This window comes from Oncorhynchus tshawytscha, linkage group LG19 (assembly GCF_018296145.1).
Source record: "Oncorhynchus tshawytscha isolate Ot180627B linkage group LG19, Otsh_v2.0, whole genome shotgun sequence".
Lineage (NCBI taxonomy): Eukaryota > Metazoa > Chordata > Actinopteri > Salmoniformes > Salmonidae > Oncorhynchus > Oncorhynchus tshawytscha.
In genome coordinates this window covers 18,357,827-18,373,651 of record NC_056447.1, presented here as the reverse complement: position 1 = coordinate 18,373,651, position 15,825 = coordinate 18,357,827, and the positions used below count along the sequence as shown (strand labels likewise).

Genomic DNA, 15,825 nt, shown 5'->3' with positions numbered 1-15,825 from the left:
CCCAGCCTAAAACCCCAAACAGCAAGCAATGCAGGTGTAGAAGCACGGTGTCTAGGAAAAACTCCCTAGAAAGGCCAAAACCTAGGAAGAAAGGAAGAGAGGAACCAGGCTATGAGGGGTGGCCAGTCCTCTTCTGGCTGTGCCAAGATGTTCAAATGTTCATAAATGACCAGCATGGTCAAATAATAATAATCACAGGCAGAACAGTTGAAACTGGAGCAGCAGCACGGCCAGGCGGACTGGGGACAGCAAGGAGTCATCATGCCAGGTAGTCCTGAGGCATGGTCCTAGGGCTCAGGTCCTCCGAGAGAGAGAAAGAAAGAGAGAAAGAGAGAATTAGAGAGAGCATACTTAAATTCACACAGGACACCGGATAAGACAGGAGAAGTACTCCAGATATAACAAACTGACACATAAACTACTGCAGCATAAATACTGGAGGCGGAGACAGGAGGAGTCAGGAGACACTGTGGAGAGACAGACAGAGATGGTTACTGAAAGTAGTTCAGGGCAAAGGCAGTCGGTCACCAAGGGGGCATGTGTGGTCCTGTACCAGAGAAGACAGCTTCAACACACCTCAGAAGACCCAGAACAATCGTTAGGATTGAAGCATAAACACACAATCACAGAGAGAGAGAGAGAGAGAGGGGGGAGAGAGAGAGAGTAGGAGAGACAGAGAGAGAGACAGAGAGACAGAGAGTAGGAGAGAGAGAGAGAGAGAGAGGGGTAGAGAGAGAGAGTAGGAGAGACAGAGAGAGACAGAGAGTAGGAGAGAGAGAGTAGGAGAGACAGAGAGAGACAGAGAGTAGGAGAGAGAGAGAGTAGGAGAGAGAGAGGGGAGAGAGAGAGAGAGAGAGAGAGAGAGAGAGAGAGAGAGAGAGAGGGGAGAGAGAGAGAGAGTAGAGAGAGAGAGAGACAGAGAGACAGAGAGTAGGGAGAGAGGGGGAGAGAGAGAGAGAGGAGAGAGAGAGAGAGAGAGAGAGAGAGAGAGAGGGGGTAGAGAGAGAGCGAGAGAGAGAGGGGGGTGGACACTGGCCTATCGCCCCCTCCCTCCCTCCTCCTCTCTCCATCAGGCTCTAAGCAGCTTGTCAGGTAGCAGCATCTGAAAGGACCTAATAGGAAAAATGTATTACTTGTAGAAAGGGGAAAACTTAGACTTGATATTTGGCTTCTTGCAACCAAATGTAAGAACAAGGTAATTTTAAATGAGTTGTTCCCTCAATCAAGTGCCCGGTGAAATGAAAATAAAATTATTTTAAATTTTTTTTTAACCTTTATTTACCTAGGCAAGTCAGTTAAGAACAAATTCTTATTTTCAATGACAGCCCAGGAACAGTGGGTTAACTGCCTTGTTCAGGGGCAGAACAACAGATTTGTACCTTGTCAGCTCAGGGGTTTGAACTTGCAACCTTCCAGTTACTAGTCCAACGCTCTAACCACTAGGCTACCCTGCCACCCCAAATTGGTGTGTTGATGCAGAAGTATACACCCAAGTACGCACATACATTCTCTCATTCACTTCACAGGGCCTGCTGTCAAGTCATTCAATCACATTGGATAGTGCTCCTCTGCTACTATATCCCCTAGGAGCAGGAGAGGACAGTACAGAGAGTCTTGAGAGGCCCATTGTGTCGGCTCAGTATTAAGGAGGATTCTGTTACCTGCATTATTAAACATAGCTTTGCTTACTGTTCTGGTAAGTGGATCACTGGAGGCTTGGCTTCTAGGTACAAACACACACATGGACACACATGGACACAAAGACACATGGACACACACACTTTAATACATGTTTACTGGAAAGGAGCGGTTTGGGTTCACGAGGTGAAAACACTTGACCTTAGCTTGCTGATTGGACATTATCTCCCAATATGGCAGACGGCTGTAGAGTTATGATCCATAGTTGACACTATGCTGGTAAAGGAATTCCTTTGAACATGGACCAGCTGACAACATCCAGTGAGATGCAAACACACACATACCCACACACATGCCCGCACCAGGGTTCAGATTTTCATACCATCATACCGTTTCTGTACCATTACTGGTACAGAATATATATACCATATATACATATATACCATATATATAAGGTATTACCTAATGTGCAAACAAGGGGCGCTATTTTGTTTTTAAAAAACTGCACAAAACTATTAAGGCAACAGGGATCTTGATCCAGGAGAGGATTGAATGTGTCTGCTGTAACCAAGAAGCTTGATCCGGACATCTAACCACTTAGCAAGTTAGCAAACCAAATGCATAGCTAGAGGCCTGAGCTGGATATCATTTATTTGATACATCTTAGATTTCTTATAGTTATATAGTTATACTTAACCAAAGCAGTGGCTGTCTACAGACAGAGGCACACAGACCTTCCTGCCCTCCATACTGTACACAGTACCTCCCTACACGCCTGCACACATGCACACACACACACACACACACACACACACACACACACACACACACACACACACACACCCTCTCCTCAAACGTACACCCCTCTCTGCATTCCCCCTGTCAGAGCTTCTGTAGACCGGTGTGTGTGTGTGTGTGTAGCCCAGAGAGGTAGCCAGGTGCAGACAGGAGGAATCCAGACAGACACGTCAGAGCGTTTAAAAAGGGAAGCATGGCTTCTTAGCCCCCTGGGTTAACGGAGGGAGCAGGCATGGACATCTATTCATACCAGGTTTAGAGAGGGAGACGCATAGCGCAGGGAGCAGGTTGGCAGACCAGGTCCAGTTACACATGGGGGGTTCTGGTCAAAGTCAGACAAGCTGACCTCCCTATAACCTCTGGTACTGATATGGGCCTCGAGAGGCGTCCTGGTGTGTATGCTGTGCATGTTGACTGTCTATGGAGTGATATTCAGCTGTGCATGTTGACTGTCTGTGGAGTGATATTCAGCTATGGAGTGATATTCAGCTGTGCATGTTGACTGTCTGTGGAGTGATATTCAGCTATGGAGTGATATTCAGCTGTGCATGTTGACTGTCTGTGGAGTGATATTCAGTTATGGAGTGATATTCAGCTGTGCATGTTGACTGTCTGTGGAGTGATATTCAGTTATGGAGTGATATTCAGCTGTGCATGTTGACTGTCTGTGGAGTGATATTCAGTTATGGAGTGATATTCAGCTGTGCATGTTGACTGTCTATGGAGTGATATTCAGCTGTGCATGTTGACTGTCTGTGGAGTGATATTCAGTTATGGAGTGATATTCAGCTGTGCATGTTGACTGTCTATGGAGTGATATTCAGTTATGGAGTGATATTCAGCTGTGCATGTTGACTGTCTGTGGAGTGATATTCAGCTATGGAGTGATTTCAGCTGTGCATGTTGACTGTCTATGGAGTGATATTCAGCTGTGCATGTTGACTGTCTATGGAGTGATATTCAGCTATGGAGTGATATTCAGCTGTGCATGTTGACTGTCTATGGAGTGATATTCAGCTGTGCATGTTGACTGTCTGTGGAGTGATATTCAGCTATGGAGTGATATTCAGCTGTGCATGTTGACTGTCTATGGAGTGATATTCAGCTGTGCATGTTGACTGTCTATGGAGTGATATTCAGCTGTGCATGTTGACTGTCTGTGGAGTGATATTCAGCTATGGAGTGATATTCAGCTGTGCATGTTGACTGTCTGTGGAGTGATATTCAGCTGTGCATGTTGACTGTCTGATATTCTATGGAGTGATATTCAGCTGTGCATGTTGACTGTCTGTGGAGTGATATTCAGCTATGGAGTGATATTTAGCTGTGCATGTTGACTGTCTATGGAGTGATATTCAGCTGTGCATGTTGACTGTCTGTGGAGTGATATTCAGCTGTGCATGTTGACTGTCTATGGAGTGATATTCAGCTGTGCATGTTGACTGTCTATGGAGTGATATTCAGCTGTGATATTCACCTGTGCATGTTGACTGTCTATGGAGTGATATTCAGCTGTGCATGTTGACTGTCTATGGAGTGATATTCAGCTGTGATATTCACCTGTGCATGTTGACTGTCTATGGAGTGATATTCAGCTGTGATATTCACCTGTGCATGTTGACTGTCTATGGAGTGATATTCAGCTGTGATATTCACCTGTGCATGTTGACTGTCTATGGAGTGATGTTCAACTGTGCATGTTGACTGTCTATGGAGTGATATTCACCTGTGCATGTGTGTCTGTCTGATTAGAAAATATCTTGTGATAATCTAGCACATAGCAAATCCTCGTTAACATGGCCTGTATGGAAGCAGCATTAACCAACATTAGCTGACCTAGCACCAACCTCATCTTTAGAGAAGAAAAATGGCCTCAGTTATCGCAGTGACAAGGCATGCAGCATGGATCACCCAGAGCAGGGAGCTTTACCCACCAGCTGTTTCTCATCAGACAGACAGACAGACAGACAGACAGACAGACAGACAGACAGACAGACAGACAGACAGACAGACAGACAGACAGACAGACAGACAGACAGACAGACAGACAGACAGATACACACACACAACCCTAACCCTTATCCCAAACCCTAAACCTAATGACTAACCCTAAACCTAACCCCTAAAATAGCACAAGTGAGGACAGGCTAAATGTCCCCACTTTTCTGAATTTTATAGTAAAACACAAAACACACACACACACACACACACACACACACACACACACACACACACACACACACACACACACACACACACACACACACACACACACACACATACACACACACACACACACACACACACACACACACACACACACACACACAAACACTAACGTGATAGAAATGTGATTTTCCCAATTCTATAGCACAGAGAAACATTTAGCATTTGGTCCTCTCTCAAAAAGAATCCAGAAAGGCCAGCCATAACTGTAGCCTCCAGGCTCACTATTGTAGAGTGTGATCAGCAATATGACCCAAAATACTCTTCTGCCCACCTGCTTTATGGCTCCTGTTCTATTCACTCCTCAGGTCTTATCGCCCCTTTGTCCTTCGTGTCAGTAATGGCCATAGTCCCACTAATACCCACGAGCCACCATGCTAACAGAAGCACTGATGGAGTCATGCATCTTCCTGGTGACCCGGTGGCCCCCCGTCCATTAAGACAAATCAACAGTTCTGACACATCCAACCCTCCACTCTGGCTGTCCCCCCTGCACCCCTCGATCTGACGGTACCCCAGCGCCTGGCCATCTGACGAGACTTGCGCCTGCCGCGGAGCGCCCTGCCTACACAGAGCTCCATCTGTCTATTAATAGAGGGTGGGACACATACCTCTCCTCTCCTCGCTCTCCCTGCCTCTGAACTGGCTGAAAGAGTGGGAGGACAGGGGGCTAATGTATATACAGTAACTTTGATGAACAGGTTAGCAGCTAGGATGGTTAGCTACTGTACATTTAGCTATGATACCGCTAGCTACTACTGTACAGTTATCTATTGTACTGTTAGCTACAAATAGCTAATGTTAGCTATAGCCGACATACAGTTAGCTACAGTTAGCTGCTGTATTTTACCATTTGAGCCCTTGGCAGGATCAGGTCTGCCATGTAAACCACTGTTGTCAATGCTAGCTAGTTACTCAAGTTAAGTATCCTCATGAGTCACATGGGACAATCATGAAACCCATTGATAACGGGAGAATAGAAAGAGAGATCAGAGATCAAATAAATAGCTCACGAGTCCAACTCGATTGTTCCTCAGGTGTGTGAGTGTGCGAGAGTGTGAGTGTGTGCGTGGGTGAGTGTGTGTGTGCTTGTGGCAGTGTCAGTGAGTGTTAGTGTGAGATATGCACCCATGTTGCGTGGCCATCTGCTTTGTGTGTAACCATAAACAAACGCAGGCCCACCAGAGGCCAGGCAACTTCACAGTATCATTTCCACAAGGTCCGGTCTAGACTGCAAGCACGGGGAAATGTATCCAGAGAGAGAGAGGGAGAGGGAGAGAGAGAGAGAGAGGACGAAAGAACTGAGCTATGGGGGTGTTGCCTGTCAGAACAGTGTTCTACAGCCTAACGTAGGCTTCTGATGAGTCTATGTGGGTCTACTGGTAGCCTATAGGCTATAGGCTAAAAGGGGGCAATATTTGAGTTTGCTAACATTACTAATAAAGGAATGATGCACAGTTAGCTTAGCATAGCTAAACACCATGGGTCTTTGAAGCCTTGTCCCTTGTCCATATAACTGTGGTAGTATGGCCAGGCAGCATGGGATCTATACACTATTATGTCTGTCTAATCGAATGCCTGGCATGCGCAGAATTCCAGAGCCGCGGGCAGTACTGGCTAAGGATTGGAGGTTTAGGGCTTAGCGTGGGTCTGAGGTTGGGGTCAGGGTTGGAGCTGGGGCTGGGGGCTTGGCTGAGGATGGGGCATGGGGCTGGTACTGGGCTGAGGTTGGAGCTTGGGCTGGGGAAATGGTAGGGGCATTGGATAGAGCTCGGGCGGCCCCGGCTCTTCTGCACCATAAGCAGGCCAGGCAGGTTGTGTTACGGGTCAGGCCAGGCACAGACTTGCTGGGGGAGTCGAGCCAGGGCGGGGCACGGAGGGGGCTGGGGTGGGGGGACGGGGTTTGTGCAGCTGCAGGCCTTGCCAGCATCACATTTTGGGCCAATGGAAAAACACAGTTTATGGCGTCTGCCCAAGGTCAGCTCTTTGAGAAGAGGAGCTGGGAAGGGTCCAGCGGTGCTGTCTTCAGGGCTGTTTTGTATGCAGTCAGTCAGTCAGTCAGTCGGCAACAATTAAACCTCCAAATAAGAAAAGAGCAGATTCTGTATTCCTTCCTGTCACTGTACATTAACATACCTCTCTCCCCCCAATATCCTCTGGACTAGTGCCCTCTTCTCTCCTCGTGCCCCATCTAGCCTACCCCATCCCTTCACTTTTACTCTCTCTCTGGACAACTCCTCGCTCTCTCTCTCTCTCTCTCTTTCTCTCCTCTCATCCTGCTACCTGACTACTTTGGCAGAGACACACAAAATGGATGGCTGAGCTGCAGGGGGCTGGGGGGAGCTGAAGGCAGAGAGCGGACACCATTTTGTAACGGTTTCAGGCACAGCAGAGAGATAGCGGTGGTTGGCTAGACATAGAACTTTTTATGCCCCAATGGATTCTGAAGATTAGGTACGGTGTGTGTGTGTGTGTGTGTGTGTGTGTTTTAGCCACTTGCACTTAATCGTAATTGTAATTGCTATTTCAAATTAAGATGAGGCAGTCATAAATACTAAACAAATCCAAATCTATACAATATGATATATTACAAATTGTATTATAAAATAGCTTACAATAAGTTACTTACTGCTAGGGCTGTCCGTCTGTCTGACCATGGGGTTCTCTGATTGGCCAAAAGTCCCGTGCCATCGGCCAAGGTCTGAGTCAGTCATGCAGACTAGAGAGAGAGAGAGAGAGAGAGAGAGAGAGAGAGAGAGAGAGAGAAAGAGAAAGAGAGAGAGAGAGAGAGAGAGAGAGAGAGAGAGAGAGAAAGAGAGAGAGAGAGAGAGGGAGAGGGAGAGAGAGAGAAACAGCGAGAGTGAGAAGAAGAGAGAGATAGATAGATCCAGTCTCTGTAGTCTGCTGACTAATGAGCTCACCCCATATTCTCCCCATAGTCTGACTTGGGCAAGGAAACTCATTAGTGGAGGATGTACCACACCACAATCTCTCTGCTCCCTCTGCTGAACACTGAACACACACACCAAAACATTCATCGGCACCAACAAAAATCCTAGCAACCACAACACCAACAACACAACAACATTTTGCTCAACAAATGACCTATATCAAATGCCTTATAAGGCCTGGTGAAATAGCTCAGAGTGTAAGGTGGCTGCAAGGGTTGGAATCACAGATTATATATATTTTTTGTTTGAAATGTAGAAGTTACACTGATTGTGGTAGTGTGTTAAGAAGGGAAGGGCAGCCAACATCGTTTAAATAAAGATTCAATAATGAGGAAGTGCTTCTTTCTTTACCTAGACACACCGCTAATTATATTCCATATTACATAGACATGTACATTTAAATGCACAATGTTTTATATACTTTATTTATTATCATCTACTTCATCACATATTCGTTATTTGACTCAAAGACTAGCAGTAGGATTTTTAACAATTTAGTTTGTTCCAAGTGGTACTCGGACCCACACACGGTATACAAAAGTTTCCAGGCTTGCCGCCGTAATTGGAGACAGTTCTAACCATGAAGGTAAATTACCTGACAAAATCATGGGCCTCTTTTATTTTGCAGAGCGAAAGAAGAATTTAAACGTATGTACATTTTGTATTATCGTGCTACATCTTTTCCCGTAAAAGTACAAGGATGTGCGTGATAGGCAAAAATGCTGAACGTTGTCAAGAATGCAAAAAACGTGCCATTTGAATTTTGTCAAGTCAAGGACGCATGAAAATATATTGTCCTTTGGTCTAAGACCTTGTGGAACAGCTAGACTTTGAACAAGGAGGATTTGCTATATCTCTCTGTAGCACAAGTTGACCTATGTTAAAGGGAGTTTATGGAATGTTATGGAAAAACTGTTGACTTGTCTTAATGGACAGGGTGGGCCCTTGTGTGTGTGTGTGTGTGTGTGTGTGTGTGTGTGTGTGTGTGTGTGTGTGTGTGTGTGTGTGTGTGTGTGTGTGTGTGTGTGTGTGTGTGCCTACAGATCTCCCATGTGATGGCGAGTGTGTGGAGGTGAAAAGGATGGAGGATGGGGGTAGTTAGTTATCGTCATTAGTCAACGCTCAACAAAGCACAGAGAGAAGGAGAGAAGTAAAGGGCTGTTCCTATTGGACTGGAGGAGAGGACCACCAATTAACAGCCTCCACTTAGCCGTGCTGCTGAAGGGTGATAATTCTGCACAAGGACATTAATTGCAGCTGCAGTATGTAGCCTTGCAGAGGCAGCCAGGGGTCTTTTATATATTGTTTCTAATGTTTGTAATTACAGTAGGGCAAGATGGCCCTATGCCCGTGCATGTTTATGGCCCTGCTGTGAGGAACCCGACTCCTGTGACGACGGAGCAGTGGCAGTGGAACTGTACTGTGTTGACAAGTCAAAAGGCTTGACGAAGAAGGTGCAGACTGCAGAAGGCCGGGGACATACAGTATCTGTGATGTGTGGGTGAACCAAGACACACTGTAGGATGGCATAGTAAAACGCAACCATTTGAGCTATAAACGCTTTGCAAAGATGCCCAACTGTTAACAGCAAGCAACAAACTACTTTAATTGTATTCTCCAAACTCCAAGTAAGAGCATACTGTAGGTCCAAATATTCATTTTCTTCGCCTTGACAGTGTGAGGGTATTCACTTGTTCTACGACTACATGCATTTCCACAACAACCTTCACTTTTCAGTTTTTGTTGTTGTTGCAATTAATGACGTAAATGTAACAATATCACCATCCAACAAATTACAAGACCTAGAAATGGTTACAACCATGTAATCAAGATATAACATTTTCAGATACATTCACTGACTAACAGTACTAAATCTAACACACCACATGTTCAGATGCATTCACTGACTAACAGTACTAAATCTAACACACGACATGTTCAGATACATTCACTGACTAACAGTACTAAATCTAACACACGACATGTTCAGATACATTCACTGACTAACAGTACTAAATCTAACACACCACATGTTCAGATACATTCACTGACTAACAGTACTAAATCTAACACACGACATGTTCAGATACATTCACTGACTAACAGTACTAAATCCAACACACCACATTTTCAGATACATTCACTGACTAACAGTACTAAATCTAACACACCACATTTTCAGATACATTCACTGACTAACAGTACTAAATCCAACACACGACATGTTCAGATACATTCACTGACTAAAAGTACTAAATCTAACACACAACTAAAAGTTTAACAATCTCCTCCTACTGGCAGTCTTTAGTTTGAGAAAATGGTGGCGAGGAAAGGAGGGATTGGAGTGGATAAAATAGCAAGTGGGAGATTTCTGGATAAACCCTCTGACACTCTGCTCCAGTAGCCTACCTCTAACTTTACACTTCTGCAGTCTGCAATTTTTTCTAGGACAAAATCGCCATGGCGACGACTGAGGCCAAAAAAGGGAGGGAATATATGAGTGCTGGAAGAAAAACTAGTAGAGGATCTCAGCCCAAATGCTATCTGGAATATCACTCAGCCTGGCAGGTACATAAAACAAGTATCCTTCCAAATGATGCATACTCTACTAAGGGGCCCTTTGGACGTGGTACACTACCCATTACAAACTATCTAAAACTTGACTAACTAGTGCCTGGAACTAGCCCAAATGCAAGTTTATTTTGCTGGTGATTTGAGTCGCTCATTTGGTCTGCTGAGGTAAACTGATTGAGTGCAGGTCAAAGTTGAGACCAAAGGGCCTACATTGGGGACTTCTAGCGTTAGAGGAGGAAAATCATCATCATCCCCCAAAACTCTCCCCCAGTCCAATATTATGTCATTATTACTATGCTCAGCGTCTCGGTGGAGCTCGTGTGGTTTCATGGATAAATCTCATGTGACGTGCCTGATGACATCCCGATAAACGCAGAGAGAATAAAATGGCCCCCAATCCTCAGTGGTCAGCGGCGTAATGGGCTAATGGCTTCCATGTGTGAGAGGAGAGGAGAGGAGAGGAGAGGAGAGGAGAGGAGAGGAGACGAGAGAGAGAGGAGAGGAGAGGAGAGGAGAGGAGAGGAGAGGAGAGGAGAGGAGAGGAGAGGAGAGGAGAGGAGAGGAGAGGAGAGGAGAGGAGAGGAGAGGAGAGGAGAGGAGAGGAGAGGAGAGGAGAGGAGGGCATGACTAGGGGGTCTGAGGGGAAACCTACACAGTATTTCTGCTTCTGCCCTCTCTGGCCCCATTGTATTGCATATAATCCTGCTGTACACAGAGACTAGAGGACCTGTAGTGTCCACTGTTACCCACTCTAGTCTTCTTTAGCCTCAGTGCTGTGAACCTGGAAAGCTAGACAACACAATCTATAACTGAGGCCAGCCTTAAACATGCCAAATTTAAGTTGATTTAATTCATTTACATGGGAGAGTATAATTGAACTCTAGAATTGTATGACAAATAAAATATAAAGGGTTCTGTAAACAAACAAACAAACAAACAGCATTAGTTGTTTTTACATCGACACATACATTTATGAGCTCTAGGGCTGTCCCTGAAAAAAATAATATTGGTCGACCGAATGTCGTCTGTTTTTTAACATGTATTTCTCCATATATAGACACACCCTATGTGTTTTAATAAAATCAACTAATTCCAGTTTGTCTGATGCTTTAAGCTTACGGTTTGATGCCTGAAGAGGGCGCCAGAGATCTAGATAACCAGAAGGAAAAAAAACACTTAACCTGACCCAGCTTTTCTCCTCCCATTCCTGCTGACTTTCCCATATTCTGCCACTACTCTCCTGAAGTTGCCAGTAATAGGCTACAGTAGGAGTCAGCAACCTTTCTCATGTGGAATTCCAATTTATCTGACTATTTCTACTGATCTGTGTGCCAGTTATGGTTTTCATATGCACATTTTCATTTTAAAACATGTTTTATAATAAAGTCTTCATATCTCAAAATCAACATCATGTGGTTAATCATAATTCTATCTAAATGAAAATGATACAAACCTAAAAAGTAACTTCTATTGCCATTGCCAATATGTAAAAAATAGCCTAAATAAAGCCAACAAATAAAAACATTGCAGCCTGCAGGTAGAAAATATCCTGATAAAAATAAATATCCTATGAATCACATTGGCTACACATGGCCAGTCTGCAAGGAACTTGAAACATTGTGTCAACTATTAACTAAATGGGTCCGGTCTGAAGCTTGCCTAGCGAACTTGCAACATTGTATAAAATATTCTGGGCCCTCAGAGTTTCCCGCATCGGGACATTCACAGCTGTAGGCTACTTGCGCTTGGATAACAAGCAGTGGTTGACTTGGGGAGGAGATCCCCGGAGCTGAGTACAGGCACCTCAAATGATCTACTGCTCGAGCTCCTGTTCCCCTTATAGAATATTAGCTTAGAAGTATTGTGGAGCTCCTGCACCTAAATATAAACAGTACCAGCGCCCAAAATGAGTACCGGAACCTTTTTCAGTTCAAGTCAAGCACTGATAAGAAGCCTATTTTATGACATTTCAGAGCATGACATTTTACCCTTTCACTCTGAGTAGTTATCGAAAAGATGTTTTAAATACACTGAGAAACTATTGTAATTCCCAATGCATGTGAAAAGAGACTTTGTTTGCTTGCTGTTTGAGGTGAAGAAAACGTTACTTTGAGAAGCTCCACAGGTCATTAGTGGTGGTGCGTTAAGCCAACCAGAAGTACTACTAGATCCCCAAATGGGCACATTTCTATCCCTACATTTGCTCGTAGCCCAGGTAGCCTATAGGAATACTTCTATGCGTGCGTGTCCTTACTCAACATTGACAGGAGCGCTCCAAACAAAAGACTCAATTGTCAAAACTCGTAAATTAAATGAAATCATCCAAAACTTGTTTCTCACAAGTGTAGCATAGCTTGTGGACTCTGAAAACAATGTGTCCACACCGACAAGGAGAACAGGAATAAGAGAACAGAATAATAATATTGAATGCATTAACAGAAATGACCGTAACCAAAATAACAAACATTGTAGATATTAAATTATAGGAATTAACAGTAAATGTACTACTGGTGATTATATGTAATGGGGAATTGATATACAATAACAATCAAACGCAAACAGTTCACACAATTAAGTTATGAAACAATGAATGTGCACATATTGGGAAAGAGTGCATTCTGGAGAGAGAAGTGCATTGTGCTTCTGGGCGTATGGTCAATCAGACTCCTGCATTGGCCATGCAGCATTTACGGTGATACCGCAGAAGTCAGGGCATTCATACTTCTTGCGCTTTGCTCAGCAGTGCAGAGCAGTTGTCAAGGAAGTGAGTTTGTGTTTATACAGGATGTACTGCCCCCCCACCTACTGTTTTTTTAATCCATCTACACACAATACCCAATAATGAAAACACACCTGAGTCAATATACTTTGTAGAAGCACCTTTGGCAGTGACTACAGCTATGAGTCTTTCTAGGCAAGTCTCTATGAGTTTTCCACACCTGGATTGTGCAATATTTACCAATTATTATTTTCAAAATTCTTCAAGCTCTGTCAAATTGGATATTGATCATTGCTAAAAAAAAATATTTTCAGGTCTTTTCATAGATTTCCAAGTAGATATAAGTCAAAACTGTAACTCAGCCACTCAGGAACATTCACTGTCTTCTTGGTAAGCAACTTCAGTGTAGATTTGGCCTTGTGTTTAAGGTTATTTTCCTGATGAAAGGTGAATTCCCAGGTTCTGGTGGAAAGCAGACTGAACCAGGTTTTCCTCTAGGATTTTGCTTGTGCTTCGCTCCATTCTGTATCATTTTATCCTTAATGGTGACAAGCATACGCATAACATGATGCAGCCACCACTATGCTTGAAAATACGGAGAGTAGTTCTCAGTGATGTGTTGTATTGGATTTGCCCCAAAACGTAACACTTTGAATTCAGGACATAAAGTTAATTTCTTTGCCACATCTTTAGCAGTATTACTTTAGTGCCTTGTTGCAAACAGGATACGTGTTTTGGAATATTTTCATTCTGTACAGGCTTCCTTCTTTTCACTCTGTCAATTAGGTTAGTATTGTGGAGTAACTACAACTGTTTTAAAATCACCATTGGCCTCATGGTGAAATCCCTGAGCGGTTTCCTTCCTCTCCGGCAACTGAATTAGGAAGTACGCCTGTATCTTTGTAGTGACTGGGTGTGACTGGGTGTATTGATACAGCATCCAAAGTGTAACTTCAAAGGGATATTCAATGTCTGTTTTTTTTTTTTTTAAATTAAATTTTTTTTTTTACCCATCTACCAATAGGTGCCCTTCTTTGTGAGGCATTGGAAAACAATTCCTGTTCTTTGTGGTTGAATCTGTGTTTGAAATTCACTGCATCGACTACCTTACAGATAATTGTATGTGTGGAGTACAGCGATGAGGAAGTCTTTCAAAAATAATTTGAAACCCTATTATTGCACACAGTCCATGCAACTAATTATGTGACTTGTTAAGATCATGTTTACTCCTGAACTGATTTAGGCTGGCCATAACAAAGGGGCTGAATACTTATTGACTCAGGACATTTCAGCTTTTCATTTGTAATTAATTCGTTTAAAAAAATGGTATTAACATATTTAGACTTTGACATTATGGGGTATTGTGTTTAGGCCAGTGACAAAACAATACCTCAATTGAATATATTTTAAATTCAGGCTGTAACACAACACAATGTGGAAAAAAGTCAGTGGGTGTGAATACCTTCTGAAGGCCCTGTACATATAGCTAAATACGGTCCTTCCCTTGTGACTTACGGGTCAGTACATGCAGGTCTAAGTACCAAGGTTGGTGCTCCTACCAACTAACTGTCATAATAGTAAGAGTTGAAAATTGGAATCCATTTAGCTAGTTGGGGCTTGTTGGAGCTGATCATGAAGGAACAACAGTGTTGACTTATGCAATCTGACAGCAATATAGAATCTGGCTAGCTGAAACTACAAGCTCAACATATTCCTATGCGGATGGGCATATAGGCTTGTATGTACAGTATAGGACTATCTCTTCTCAAGATAAATACAGTCTTAATACCTAGGCCTAAGTATCGTCACAAAACCTGCAAAGTAAAATACTGTAAACCTGCATCTCAAATTCAGTTGAGCAACTAGTCACATGGATGCAAAGGACTTTGCCAACGTTTTAAAATGCTTACAACAGCTAGCCAAAACCTAAATAGGACTCTATCCAGCTCAGCATGTCTAACTTTTTATTTTATTTTACTAGCTCTGACTTTGCTGATAGGAAGAATGTACATTGAGGGAGAATGTACTTTCTATGACTGTGATATGTGGTTGTCCCCCCTAGCTATCTTAAGATAAATAAGATAAGAGCGTCTGCTAAATGACTAAAATAAATCAAATGTAATGGTCAATATAATACATTGTTTCATATACGTAACTCAGAATGGGATGTCATTTTTTTGGAGGGGGGCTAACCTAATAGATACAGTGGATTACATAAGATAATATCATAGAAATAATTCAAGGCAAGATTGAAAATGACACAAGCCTGCACTGTATTTAGGCCTACCGATCCACTGATCAAAACATGATTTAAAAAAACACACCGTGCACTAAATGTCATTAGGAATAACGGTTGGCCGAACCAGTTAAATCATTTCTAGCTTCCTAACTGGAGAAATTGAATTTCCGGTGGGCATTTTGGTTGTGATGATGTGCCACCATCCTCAGATCTGTGAGATCAGAGCAGAAAAATATTGGACGCAAATCACAATAATACTAATCTCTAATGAATATAAATCGAATTATTCTACATGACAATTTCTCTATTTAACACATGAAACAAAGCACCGGTTGTTCATGGTTATGTGGTGCTGGTGTGTGATTCATTTTCAGTATGAGTGGTGGTAAGAGGACATAGAACATTGTGCCACATGAGTCAAACCACACAGAGCCTCAAAAGACCATTTGGGTAAAAATACACATCATATGCTGAAACCTAGTTACTGTAGAGAAAATGTAGGCCTATTGTAAGAACAGGGTTAAATCTATTTTCACTTTTCTTTTTTTCCGTCAACCATGGATCATCAATCCAATTTGTTCACGACAAACCTACTTTTCCGATAATACATATTTCTCAATCATCAAAATGTGATGTGCTGAAATGAATTATGTTTCCCTTCGTCGTATGACATATGGATC

The 15,825-nt window shown here is 43.1% G+C and overlaps 2 long non-coding RNA genes across 4 annotated transcripts in view; both read right to left on the bottom strand.

Annotated features, from left to right (window-relative positions):
- Window positions 1–240: 240 nt before the first annotated feature.
- Window positions 241–15,825, bottom strand: part of LOC112218175 — a 54,937-nt gene continuing 39,352 nt past the window's right edge. For 2 of the 3 annotated variants that reach the window (XR_006079344.1, XR_006079346.1), the window contains one exon: window positions 4,569–7,381. This is a non-coding gene — a long non-coding RNA (uncharacterized LOC112218175). Of the gene's footprint in view, window positions 302–4,568; window positions 7,382–15,825 lie in introns of those variants that run through there. The other variant, XR_006079345.1, reaches the window with a different exon arrangement.
- LOC121840057 lies at window positions 3,728–4,503 on the bottom strand. Its single transcript, XR_006079347.1, has 2 exons — window positions 3,914–4,503; window positions 3,728–3,865 (listed from the first exon to the last, which is right to left on the bottom strand). It is a non-coding gene; the product is annotated as an uncharacterized LOC121840057 (long non-coding RNA).